Raw genomic sequence first — 13,868 nt, 5'->3', positions numbered from 1 at the left:
TGACCCTTGAACTAGCTCTTGGTGGATAAGGACCTCAGGAATCACAGATAGATGAGAGTGGGTAATGAAGCAGGGACTTGCATGAGGTGTACAGGCAACTATCTGCCAGTGGTTAGTGTGGCTGGAATACAAGTGAACCATGGAAGCGAGGGAGGGGCAGAAAGAGAAGGAAGTAGTGGCAGGGGGCAGCTGATGAGAGATGTGGCCAGGACCAGAGCCTAACAGTGGGTAGGGAAAGACAGAAACTGATTTAAATGACAAACAGGAAAACAGTATATATGAAATACTTCAGGGATTCAGAGACCATAAAACTCCCCAATTTACCTCCAAGAGTCAAAGTGCTAAGTTCCCACAGCAATAGAGACAATAAGCCAGAAAGGGAGATTTTTTTTTTTCTTTCATAACCAGTTATCAGCAAGAATCTCATGTGTGCGTGCATATATGCTAAGTTGTTTCAATCGTGTCTGATCTCTTTGTGACCCTATAGACTGTAGCCTGCTAGGCTCTTCTGTCCATGGGATTCTCCAGGCAAGAATACTGGAGTGGGCTGCCGTGCCCTCCTCCAGGGGATCTTCCTGACCCAGGGACGGAACCCGCGCCTCCTGCTGCTCCTACATTGCAGGCAGTTTCTTTACTGCTGAGCCACTGGGGAAACCCAAAAATCCCATGAGCTCTCCCCAAAGAAGATTAATTCATTCTCTCTCTGTGTGTATCTCTCTCCCTGCCTCTCTTTCTTGTCTACCTGTCTCTCAATATCCTACTCTATAGATGCGTTATGTATGTGTTACCCTGAGATTGACCATCTCCTGTTGGAATGCCTCTATTTTAGCTTTCAGGCTTAAAAAAAGTCAAAGAGAAAAATCTAATATTATTTCTAAATACAAAACATCCAGCTGAAGGCTAGAGAAATGTATACTCAGGACCCCAACCCAAAGAAGGAAGCAGCATCTGATCCCATGGATAACACCAACCTCCTGTTGTTATGCAGGCAAAGGCCACACCATCAGCTAAAGCAACCACATTCTACCTTGTGCAAAGTCAAGATGGCAGCAGAGGGAAAGGGACGGCTCATGGCAAGAACATAAAGCATGTTCCTCCCCTTGGACCAGTCTCCTCAAACACAAATGCACTGTTCAGAAGAATTACCCACATGGGAATAAAGACAAAACAATAACCTAGATTTTCAGCCCAACCCTGACATTCAGAGGGAGTTTTCTGTCAGAATAAAACTTGAAGACTAACAAGACCAAGTACCATATAAAACTCACATTCCTTCAGTATTGCAATTTATCCAGAATATTCTTCACATTCCTGTCCCTGGTGTCCTATTCTGAAGAGACTCCAAGTCATGAGTCCCCACCTCCCAGTGCACGCCCTTTGAGAAGCTCACCCACCTCAGATACTAGATATCCTTTTGTAACATATGTATCTCATATCATCTCGTTTGGCTGCCTCAGATTCCCATGCCAATGCCAGCTCGAACACTGCTCCTGAGACCTAGCAGGCAATCACTGGTGGTTCAGATGGTAAAAAGTCTGCCTGCAATGCAGGAGACCCAGGTTCAATTCCTGTGTCAAGAAGATCCCCTGGAGAAGGGAATGGCAATTCACTCCAGTATTCTTACCTGTAGAATCCCACGGATAGAGAAGCCTGGTGGGCTACAATCCATGGGGTCACAACGAGTGGACACGATTGAGCAACTAGCACTTCCACTTTTTTTTTCCAGCAGGCAATACAAGCATGTTGAACCAGTAAACAAATGAATGGATTCATTCATGATGATCAAAAGACCTGCTTTTCTTGGGGTTCCAGAATAAGTAAATTCATTTAGAGGTTTTTTTTTTTTTTTAAGCAGGATGCAGAGGAAGATGAAATGATTAGGTATTTTTCCCTCCACAAATTAAATTTCACAGCCAAGAAGTAGCAATTACAAGCTGTATTGCCTTAAAGTAAAGAGAAGGATTTATGGGCCCCATTCTCCTCACTTCCAGGAAAGGAATGAGATCCTTGCTTCTAACTTTCCAAGAAATGTTTAGAGGTGGTTTCCAAGTCTCTTCATCCCAACAGTTACACTCATCTCCCTGAGCTGACATAGTCAGACACAGTCTGTTTCCAAGAATCCTGGTTAATCAAGTACCACTTGCTTCTCCACTTGGATTTTAGTAGAACGATGCCCAGCATACAATTTCCTTCCTTTTATGAGACAAAGGAAGGCATTAGAAAGCACCAGCAGAGGCCCCTTTCAAATATCAAGCCTGCAAAACAAACAATGAAAAAAACAAACTACAACCAAAAAAACTTCAAGATGTCCTACAGCTCACTGGAAAAGAATCAGTAAAAGGAACTTCTTCCAAAAGATCCCAATAATCATTAGGAATTTCTATTTCAACAACTAAGAGTAGAGACCCCAGCATTGGGTTCTTTCCAGGAAATGTGCCTGGAGACAATGCCTTTAGTTCCCCATGACAATGTGACCTTTGCTGAAGAGTATGAAAGTCAATCTCATTCACGTACTCAGAGCATTTATAAACCTTGTGTATGTTCCAATTATATAACATATTTTGCCAAAGAAAAATAGGGTTGACTTATCTCGGCCCCAATCTTTTCTTCAGACACTGGGCTCCCTTGAATGTTGAGACCTAACATTCATGTTGGTTCAGTATAAATATTTGGTGCCAGCTTGAAGTAACTGTATCACTAATTACTATGGAATTATAGTGGAAATCATATAGAAGTACTTATAATATTCAGACTAGGACAAGAATGAGTCCATGTGATTAATGTTATTAACATAGCATTCAGTTCAGTAATATACCATAATGATCCAGCTATTATATTAAAGTGTTACTAAATATTCACTTAGCTCCAAAAAACACAGTGGGTGTGAGGTTTCTTTGTCGAATTTGGAATTTAAATAGCGCTTTTTGTCAGATTTGAGCCTGGTATGAAGCCCCAACAAACAAAGTCTACCTACTAAAGGAACGTTTACAAAGACACAGAAAATACCCACAGAAGGAACCAGTTTATCATAAACAATACAAATATTTACTTGATTATTTAATGGGTGCCCAGCATGTCTGTCCTTAATGTAGCATTAGCTGACATCAGGAACACACCATATGTGCAAATAATTAATTCAAATTATGCTTTTCTTCCAGTGAGTTCTCTTATAAAGGAGGGGAATTAATGTGGAGGCATATTCAGAAGCAGGGAATTGGAGGCACTTTCTCCATGTCTGCCTTTATGGGTACCTAGTTTTTAATACTTTATCCTCATTGTCATTCTGCTGCCAAGAGCTGATGGCATTTGAAATGCTCCTACAGTGTTCCTTATGTAATCAGTAGGATGACTAACACAGCGATTAAAACCTGACTTGGCTAAAGATTTTATGAGATTAAGCTTTAGAGGCCCAAGATCGCCGGAATAAGTCCACCTCTTTTAACAACCACCACAACTGCAAAATAATCAGCTAGCAAATATCAACAGTGGATGATCCATCATTCCTAGTTTTCAGGAACGGAAAGAGAAACAGGCCATTCCGATGAATATAAAGTGTTTCCAGTGAAGGTGCTTGAGGCTTATTTATAATAAAGACATTCAAACTCTATGAAGGGGTTTCCTGTGGGCAATTACACCATCCCTTTTCACTATGAATTAATACATGGCAAACTTTGGTTTGCATGACATTTCAAATGGCAAAACCCTTAGCAGAAGGGATGCTCAGACATAAAGTACAACATTAAAAGTTGTGAGCACTTAAACCATATATTCTTGTGATGTGGCTTCCAGGAAGGTTGGGTTGCCTCAAAGGCTGCCCCCCGCCCGAAACAGCCCTCCAACTCTGCAAGAGGTGGAGGTCTCTGGCTTCTCCCCGACTCTTATGACATCACATTCTTACACATTTTTTCTCTAATTCTTCAAGTGAGTAATATTTGAAACCTTTTTCTTTATAAGGATAATGAGAAAAGAAGACAGAAAACAGTCAAAGAACTTTCAACATCCCTCTGATAAGGAAACTGATCTTTCTTCAGAGCAAAGCATTCCAGGCCTATTACATAATTATTTACTTTTATATTTTATATGTATTGTGTATGTTCACTTATATACATCCACATATTATAGAGTTGCTGTGAGGATTGAATTAGATAGTATACATGAAATAGCACAATATCCAATACCTAAGCTCTTAATAAATGTTAGCTACAATTACAATCCTTGGATTATATCCAGAACACTGAATGCAATGCTTGGTACACTGTCAGTTCTCAAATAATAGCGGATAAGTGAATAATTACTAATCCTCATAAATATACCTCTCTACTCAAGAGAAGCCTAAGGCTTGCTGAAGCTATATAGCTTGGGCAGTGTCACACCTCTGACAAACACTACATCTAGGATTTGAATCAGATCTGTTTGAGTCTAAAGTGAAAGTGAAAGTGAAGTCGCTCAGTCGTGTCTGACTCTTTGCGATCCCATGGACTGTAGCCTGCACCAGGCTCCTCCATCCATGGCATTTTCCAAGCAAGAGTACTGGAGTGGGTTGCCATTTCCTCCTCCAGGGGATCTTCCTGACCCAGGGGTTGAACTCGGGTCTCCTGCACTGCAGGCAGACGCTTTAGCCTCTGAGCCACCCTGGCCCTTTTCACTACATCTTGCTGATTGTCAAATATCTACAATAACAGACTAATGCAGAGATGGCACTGAATAATTGAAAAGTTCATTGATCTATTTCAAATTTCAATGGGACTTCTAAACAAAATAAGCCCTCCCATCAAAATAAAGAAAAAAGACCTTCCAAATTATTTTAAAATATTTTCACAAGATTTCTCAATATTGTACAGATGACTGTGAAGAATTTAACATTCAAAATCATAAACTTATTCCCTGCCCAGTGACATTTTCTTCTTTTCTAATGAATCTGTATTTAAGAGGAAAATTCCAAAATTGAAACAATGGCAATGATTGAGTAATTCAAGGCTCAGTGCTATATTAGCAATTAATTAAATCTCTCCAGCGATACACAGAAACCAGTCATCTGCCCTGTATTTATTTTCTTTCATTTCATTTCCTGTATCTTGTATATTCCCCAAAGCAATTCTTTGCAGTCATTTTAACTTCCATGCACAAATCTAATAATCCCTCTTGTTCTTTAGCTTTGTGGGTACACAGCATTGTTATTATATTATTAAATGTACATCAGATAAATTCAGTTGTGCTGCATTCTCTAACATACCTTTCTCCCCCTAATCAGTTATTTTCTATTTCTCGTTAAGTAAACATTGAAGTCTTTATTAGTGGTAGCGTTTTTTTTTTTATTTTTTTTAACCTATGCTTCAACTTCTTTCCTTATAAGTTTTGTTGCTAATCACAGATTTAATCAGTCTCCTATGCACATTCACGACTCTGTAATCTTAACAAGCTATATGTAGATGATTGACAGGTAATACTTGACAGGTTCAAAATTAGAGAATATACAATGAAAAATTCAGAACAGCCAGATCACTTAGTATGCTACCCTTTTCCAATTTGGCTTCTCTCATAATCATCAACTTGGGAGAGACAGGAGGAAGGGAAAGAACAGATCTAAACATTTCTTCCCTCTCTGATCTCCTGGATGAAAACCACTGGGCTTGAACCAGTCTGAAAGAACCATCAGTCAGAAATTACCTAATCGAGAGTTGAAATTCACACCATCAAAATATGAAGTCGAAAATATAATTCTTTGGCATTTAAACCAAAACACCAGCCTCTCCTTCCTAGAGCCAGCCAAGATATTCTTTTCACATATTTTACTCAGTTTCATTCATTGAAGAGAGTTATCGTTTATGTAGCATTACTCCTTAAATCTTTAATGAGAAAAGAAATCATGTCATGTTTATTGAAATGATTAGGCCAATTTTTATTGACTCTGCACAATTTATGTGAGAGCTGATATTTACCTGAAGCTTTTCGATCCCGGAAAGGACTGATTGATGACTTTCTTCCTGGTGGCTCAGACAGTAAAGAATTTGCTTGCAATGAGGACAACTGGGTTCTATCCCTGGGTCAGGAAGATCCCCCAGAGAAGGGAATAGCAACCCACTCCAGTATTCTTGCCTGGAGAATCCCATGGACACAGGAGCCTGGTGGGCTACAATCAATGGGGTCGCAAAGAATCAGACACAACTTTGTGACTTTAACTTTCACGTCACTACTTCACCTACTAGTGATCTAGCTAAGAAAAGGAGTTTTGTTTTGTTTTGTTTTATTACCATTAACTCCTATTTTAAGCCTCCTCACACCACAACCAATAGCAAACATTTTTTCTCTAGTTTTCAGGAAAACTAGGTGACATAAAACTCTTATCAGTTAAACTTACAGCATTAAAAGTTTGGGAAGTGCCAGAGGCCACCTAAGCAGATGCTGCTCCAAAGACTTGACCCTGGTTCAAAGCAGTCTACTCTGCCCTCCCCAAGATCTAAATTTATGCTATTTTCAGTCAACAGCTCATTGTGATGAATTAGGATCCAACAAAACCTAACTTGGGCAGGCCCTTCTCAGAGGCCATTCACAGGAGAATTCCACTGGCACCAGCCATGGGTAGGACTTTCTGTTCCCTGAAATAAAAATAAGTATTTTCCTCCCTTTTCTGTTACTTTCCAACTCTAATCATGCTCACAAGATGACAACTATGCTGGGATTCCATCCAGAAACATTTTAGGAGAGGAGAAATCAGTGTCTGAGGGATCATCAGTTGATGTGCACACTCACAAAGAAAAAACAGGGTTGTCGATGTTGTCACGTTGATCCTGCTTTCTTCTGATGTGGCCATTCAAAATAGGTCATAAGGGATAAAATTGTAGAAAGGTGGCTTTAATCCTTTTAGAAAGCAATTGCTGTCCAGAGAAGCATCTGGGTTAGTGGTTGGTAGCCACTGGCAGGAGCCCAACGGTTAGTAACTACTGCCATGGAAGGAAAAGTGACAACCCAAGGAAGAAATGGGGAGGGGTCCTAAGGAAAATCATAAGAGAAGAGGAGAACCCTGATTTTCCATCAACACTGAAACATACACTGGATAGCCATAATTAGGCCAAATTCATCATGAGGATCTAATTGTTTAATTCAGGATCGAGGTTGAAAGAGAAGACCCAGAAAGAAAAGTTCTGAGCCTCAACAGCCATCTTGACTTAAGAGGCACTTATGGTTCACATGCTAGAAAATTTCAAATGAAATGGGCTTTACAATGAACAAATGCTAATCCACCCAACTGAAAACAACTCCAGGAGTTTCAATTATGAAAGAAGAGAACAATTCCAGATTATGGCAAGTAATAAGTAATTTAAAGGAAACACTGGGAGGATGTCAGGAACATCTTAAAAACGCCTTAAAAAGTCTTTACTCTCACGCTTTCTTCAAAATAGCAGTTAATTTCTATAAACATTCTTGTTGAGTAGATATATGTATTAATGTCTATACTGCTTTAATGAGGGTATTGTTGTTTTTTTGTTACTATAGACAAAAAAAGTCCCCATCTGGCCACTTTCAGGCTCCTTTTGTCCTTGAAGAGGTGGTTGGTGCTTTGGAACATCCCCAGAAACTATAAAACACTCCAATCAACAGCGACGAACACTGTTGTCATATTCCACGAGCAGTGTGGCTAGGAATCGTAGCCCTTTCTTCAAGAGACATGAATGCTTTCCCTCTTCAAAATACCATCCTTTTGTATATTCACCTATGGTTTCTACATGAAGAAGAAAAAAGGAAAAGACATCAAGATCACATTATATAAGTAAGCTTTTCTAAAAATACCTTCCCGCAACTTGCCAAAATGACTGAGATATTTCTAATTCACTTTCAAGTCCCAGAAACCTAAACATGTCACTGTATGTTAAGATGTCAGATGTGAATCGTCTTAACCAGCCAGGTCAAAGGTGAGCTAGAAACTGCAGTAAGAAGGAGTGAGTTTTCTCAACTCCATTTGGATACAAGCTGGACGTCTCCAACTCCAACTTAGCAATCTGTTAAAGGAACAATTTGGAAGTTCTGTGCAATTTGAGGGAAGCATTCCTGAAATATCACTATGGATGGGACAGCCACAGAAGGTTAACAGATACTTCCAATAAGTGATAAAGATATTTTGTAGTCATGGTAACCTGCATACAAATTTAGAACATTTATTTTAAAAGTCTTCTCTCCCCTTTCTCCCAATATCACTTCTAGTTTTCTTTTTTCTATATTCTTTTCTGAAGTTGGATAACTAAGATTCCAACAATAATGGAATCTTAGAATCTTTAAGTTTCTCTCTTCTAGATGGAACTTGGTAATTTTAAGGCAGATCCTCTGAACAAGGGCATTTAAAATATCCATATATTACTCTGTGCTTTCATATCACGAAATGTAAAAAAGACCTTTAAGTGTCCTGTTCCCAATGGGCTGTGTAATAAACTGATTAATATAACAATTAACTTTTTCAACATTAAGCGAAAGGGAGGAGGTTGAACTCTCACTTATATGAAAGACAGAACTTTCCTGGGAACAAAAAGGAGGCTTATCCACCAGGAGATGCCCAAGATACAGAGAGGGAAAAGTCAGGAGATGGCAGTTTTCTCATAGCCTGTTAACTCAGTTTCTTTTGAACAGTTTTATTCTCTCCTCTCAAATGAGAAGCCAGACAAACTCTCACGATGGACTGGAGATAAGCCTTTGCGCCTGGTCCTCATTCTGCCATATCTTCAACCCCCCGCTAGCATCCCAGCTGGCTCTGACAAACACCATTTCAGAAGAGGACTGAAGCCAGGCCAAGCTTATTACCTCTTCCTGAGGCTACTGCGTTTAAAGATATAGGGTAATTTGATATCAGCACTGATGGAGAAAAAAGTCCAAAAGGCCATGAGAGCATGGAACAGCATTACTCCCTTCATTTTGCATATTTCTGTTCTGTAAATGTTGTAATTATACATGCACATCCCTCTTACACTCAGGCAAAGCCATCAAACTTATTTTTTAAAAAACAGAATGAAAATCTAACAGCTTCCCACCTCCCATTCAAACCTTGAGATCAAGGGCAGCGGAAACAGTTTCCTCTAATGGTTCATGTTCACGGATAAAAGCAAGCGGTGGGGAGAGTATTGTCAGTGACATGAAAGTTACAAGTAAATTAATCTGAATCAGAATAACGCCAATACCTTACATATTGAATGCACATTCCAATCACTGTCCCATTTGTCCCAATTATAATCCTGGGAAGGAGTAGGTGAGAAAAGTGGTATCAGCTCCAAGTCATATGGGAGAAAACTGAAGCTCAGAGGAAACAGAAAAACTGCTCAGGGTCACACAGAGAAAGAAATATAAAACATCCAACTCATTCACTTTTTAAGAACACCATAACTGGTAGCACGCCATGCTTTTTTAACACCCTGCAAAGCTGTAGCTATAAATGTAGCAGGAAGAATTTTGGCATATTTGCTGTTGCATAATTATTCAAGAAGGTACAAGTGCCCTGTCAACACCTTCGATTCAGTTACAATGAAGAAAAGCAGCGAAGACTTGCATCTTCCGTGCCTGCCCACCCACCGAATTAGCAGGGGCTGAGGGAGTCACGACCACATCTTATGGCTCGAGGTGCCCACCACACCAGACAGCTGATGTTGTTAGTCCAGCAAGCACAGCATTAAACAACGTGCTAAGTTCCTGTTCAATCCTGTTCTCAATCAATGTGATTCCATCAAAGAGAAAGTCTTGGCTTGGAGATAAAAAACCTTTACCACCTCCCTTAGCTCTCCTAGACTAAGACCTCTTTTTAACAAAAGAAAAACAGGTTCAGGCTCATAGCCTTCACCAGGCAATAGCATCTACTAAACATATTAATTATTGATGTTCTCTTAATCTTTATTAGGTATCCTTCTTTTTATAGCAAGTGATACTGGTTTTCCATTTAAATGGGAACATAAAATTTCTTCTAGGAATAGATTTCTGAAGGTAAACAAAAAAAGTGAGATAAACATACTAGGTTAAACCAGGTGAAACGTCTGGCGGCATTTTTTTTTAAAATCAAAAATAGTCAAAAACAACCTGAAAAGCCAGGGAAATCCTCTTTGTTCCTCTCTATAGAACAACTGATCTTGCTTGGATGTGTGGTTTACATAAAGGGAAAATGACTGTTAAGGAGTAAGTCTTCACAACTTTAAGACTTCCGTGGTGGCTCAAATGGTAGAGCGTCTGCCTACAATGCGGGAGACCCAGGTTTGATCCCTGGGATGGGAAGATCCTCTGGAGAAGGAAATAGCAACCCACTCCAGTACTCTTGCCTGGAAAATCCCATAGATGGAGGAGCCTGGTGGGCTACAGTCCATGGGGTCACAAAGAGTCGGACACGACTGAGCGAATTCACTTTCACTTTCTTCGCAACTATTGTACTTATTCCTTTAAATATTAAGAACTAAATTAGCAATGCCCTGTATAACCTTAAAAAATGAAAAATAAGTCTTTTTTTTCTAGCTGATGTCCTAATAAAAGAATGTAAGCGATAAAAAAAAAGGTCAAAAAATTGGTCCTTTCATATGATTTGGCCTAACAGATAAACACATGGTGTGTGTGTGTGTGTTTGTGTGTGTGTGTGTGTGTGTTCAGTTGCTCAGTCATGTCCAACTCTGCGACCCCATAAACTGTAGCCTGCCAGGCTTCTTTGTCCATGGCATTTTCCAGGCCAGAATACAGGAGTATGTTGCCATTTCCTTCTCCAGGGTATCTTCTCAACCCAGGGATCAAACCTGCATCTCTTGCATCTCCTGCTTTGGCAGGCAGATTCTTTACCACTGTGCCACCTGGGAGGCCAGACACATGGTAGATGGGGAGTAAATGGTAGTGATGGTATATAGATATGACAAATATAGATAAACTTACAGAGAGAGAGATGACATTTATATAGACATATTTAGATATGACTCCAAAAATTATAGTAGATAAATGACTTCAATTTGAGAAGCCTTGTTATTAGGACTGTTACCACATTAGGTTGGGCTTCCCAGATGGTGCTAGTGGTAAAGAGCCTGCCTGCCAATGCAGGAGACATAAGAGACTCAGGTTCAGTCCCTGGGTCGGGAAGATCCCCTGGAGCAAGGCATGGCAACCCACTACAGTATTCTTACCTAGAGAATCCCATGTACAGAAGAGCCTGGCGGGCTATAGTCCATACGGTTGCAAAGAGTCAGACACGACCCAAGTGACTTAAAACGCACGTAAGCATGCATATTAGGTTGGAATCTCATTCTTCAATAGCAATACCCATAATCCATGCCAATGTGACTCTTGATCCAGTCACAGGCCTTCTGGTTTTGCTTAGACTGGACCTCACTGTGGCCCAGGGTTGGCCACAACAGAGAGGTGTGTGCTGCAGTTCATTCCACAGATGAGCCAAAGAGACCAGACTACATGACATACATCCCATCCCACTCTCTGTCCTCACCTTACTCTTGCCTTCCCTCACCTCCACTGTGGAAATTATGTTAAAACACCATAAAATATACAGATCAACTTCATGCATCAGGAACAATTTCATCCTGCCTCCAACCTTTACACACACCCTTCTGTCCCTACTACACTTCCTCCAGAACAATCAAGCTGCTTAGAGTCCTGAAAAGAGTTTTGAGTGATGGTACCTACCCTTACTTGCACTGGCCCCAACCCCGACCCACTGCCTTCTCCAGAGGATAAATGACAGAGCATCTCTGGAAGAAGGAATCCAAAAAGTCCATGAGGAAAAGGAAGAGGTGGGGGCAGGGAGAGAATCCATGAGGCAGGGGTGTCTCTACCTTCTATACCGAGACCATGGAAAAGTCGGGAGGATGAGCTCATTTTTACAGAAGTTTGCCTCTCTTCAGAAACTCACTGGTGCCACTTAGTAAAACTAAGTAAGATATATCTCTCTTTCAGCTTCCAGAGACTGAGAGAAGCACATCTTAGTGCAAAGCCCTGGGCTTGTTTCACTCACTCTGAAGCAGCAGCTACACTAAGCACACAAGCTACCGTCTCCTTCCCAGTCTTTTCCTAACCAACTTTGTGACCCTGGCCATGTCACTTAATCTGTCGGCTTTGGGTTTACTTAGGTGCCAAATGGGGGGACTGGCTGAAATCAGTGGTTCTCAAAGTTGGCTCCATATTCGAATCAAATCACCTTTATAAATAATAAAGAGAGCTTTATAAATAATGTCCAGTTGGGGCCCACACCTGGAAAATGTTTAATGGGTTAGCACATGCTGCTGCTGCTAAGTCATTTCGGTCGTGTCCAACTCTGTGCGACCCCATGCATGGCAGCCCACAAGGCTCCTCTGTCCCTGGGATTCTCCAGGCAAGAATACTGGAGTGGGTTGCCATTTCCTTCTCCAATGCATGCACGCATGCTAAGTCGCTTCAGTCATGTCCAACTCTGTCCGACCCCATGGACAGAAGCCCACCAGGCTCCTCTGTCCACGGAATTCTCTAGGCAAGAATACCGGAGTGGGATGCCACTTCCCTCTCCATAGCACATGCTGGACATTTATAGTTTCCCAGCTGGGGCCTAGTTTGAGGATTCCTGGCGTGGAGCACCCCTAAGGGCCTGACCCAGCTCTGACATTCTTGGGGTCTCTGAACCTCACCTAGGAGCTGGTGGCCTTTTCTGGTTTCCCTCTGTGCTACCCAGCCTTTGTCTATAAACACTATTGCTTTTGCTGTAATTGGAGTTCTTAGCCTTATCTGGAGAACTACCAACATCAAAGAGGTGAAGTTTATACTTCTACAAAAGGAGTTTTGTACTTAGGTGGAAAACTGGCTTTTCAGCTATGCAGACTTGATTTTGAATCCTAGTATGGTGGCCCTAACCAAGTTTCTTAATCTCACTAGGCCCCAGGTTTCTCATCTTCAGAATGAGGATGATACCCTTTCATGGACCATTGTGAGGAGTGAATGCATATGAAGTACACGGTATGGAAACAGTGAATAAGTGGCAGTTACCCCTCCTTTCTTGCCATTTGGAGGTGACAGGGGCTCTGTGCTCACAGAGGAAAGAGCTGGATGAAGGCCAGTCTGAATTTCCAGAACCCCAAGAGCAGTCTTCGGCTGAGCAGATCAACGCCAGCCAGAGAGACACTTAGAGCTGCAAAGCCCTGCCTCCCACCATGAGCAGCAGCGCCCTCCCTCCTGTCAGCTGCCAAGAAGCAGAAACACAATCCGGTCCTCCACCCTGGAAGGGGGAAGCTACAAGTGTGAACGAACAGAACTGCAGGCCACGAGATAAGTAGGCCAGTCCTGGACTCCTGCAGCCAAAAGCGCAGGAAGAGAGAGGCAACCAGTCAAAGGAATGTAATGAGGAAACAGTGGAGTCTAGCGATACTGGGGCAAAGAGCTGTCCGCAACAGATGGAAGAGGGAAAAGATGAGAAAAAGAAAAGAGAGTTGCCCTTTGCAGCGTTGGCAGGGCCAGGGAATGTATTTCCCATACCACTGAGAATAAGCGGCGGGAGAAATGTTCCGCACTGCTGTAAGCAAGGTTGCTGTGAGAAATTAGCTTTCCCCTTCCCATGCATACAGGGCACAGGAAAAAGACTGTAAGGAAACAGAAAAATGTTATAGGGTTTGTCTTTAAGTAGTGAGCCTGTTGGTCCTTTCTAGTCTCTTCCATGTACATGTCTGCAGATTGCTTATCTATAATGAATAGGAATGTCTTTTATTTTCAGGGAAACAAATGGAAGGAATAAGTGAAGCATGTCATGCAAGTTTATAATGAGAGGGACAAAAAGTGAAGATAGCAAGGGGTGAGGGTGGAGGAGGACACGAGATTAAAATATCAAAAAAAGAGAGCTGGGTTTTTAACTCGCAAATATAACATAAAAGAAGCAGACTCACAGATACAGA

The 13,868-nt window shown here is 41.3% G+C and overlaps 1 long non-coding RNA gene across 1 annotated transcript; it reads right to left on the bottom strand.

Moving 5' to 3' along the window:
• Positions 1–8,199: 8,199 nt before the first annotated feature.
• On the bottom strand, positions 8,200–13,265 carry LOC145521235 (uncharacterized). The gene is made up of 2 exons (XR_014065253.1): positions 12,471–13,265; positions 8,200–12,334 (listed from the first exon to the last, which is right to left on the bottom strand). It is a non-coding gene; the product is annotated as an uncharacterized LOC145521235 (long non-coding RNA).
• Positions 13,266–13,868: the final 603 nt, after the last annotated feature.

This window comes from Giraffa tippelskirchi, chromosome 1 (assembly GCF_054371585.1).
Source record: "Giraffa tippelskirchi isolate mGirTip1 chromosome 1, T2T-mGirTip1v1.2.pri, whole genome shotgun sequence".
NCBI lineage: Eukaryota > Metazoa > Chordata > Mammalia > Artiodactyla > Giraffidae > Giraffa > Giraffa tippelskirchi.
Note: the sequence above shows the minus strand (reverse complement) of the source record. Positions and strands in the feature narration are given on the sequence as shown.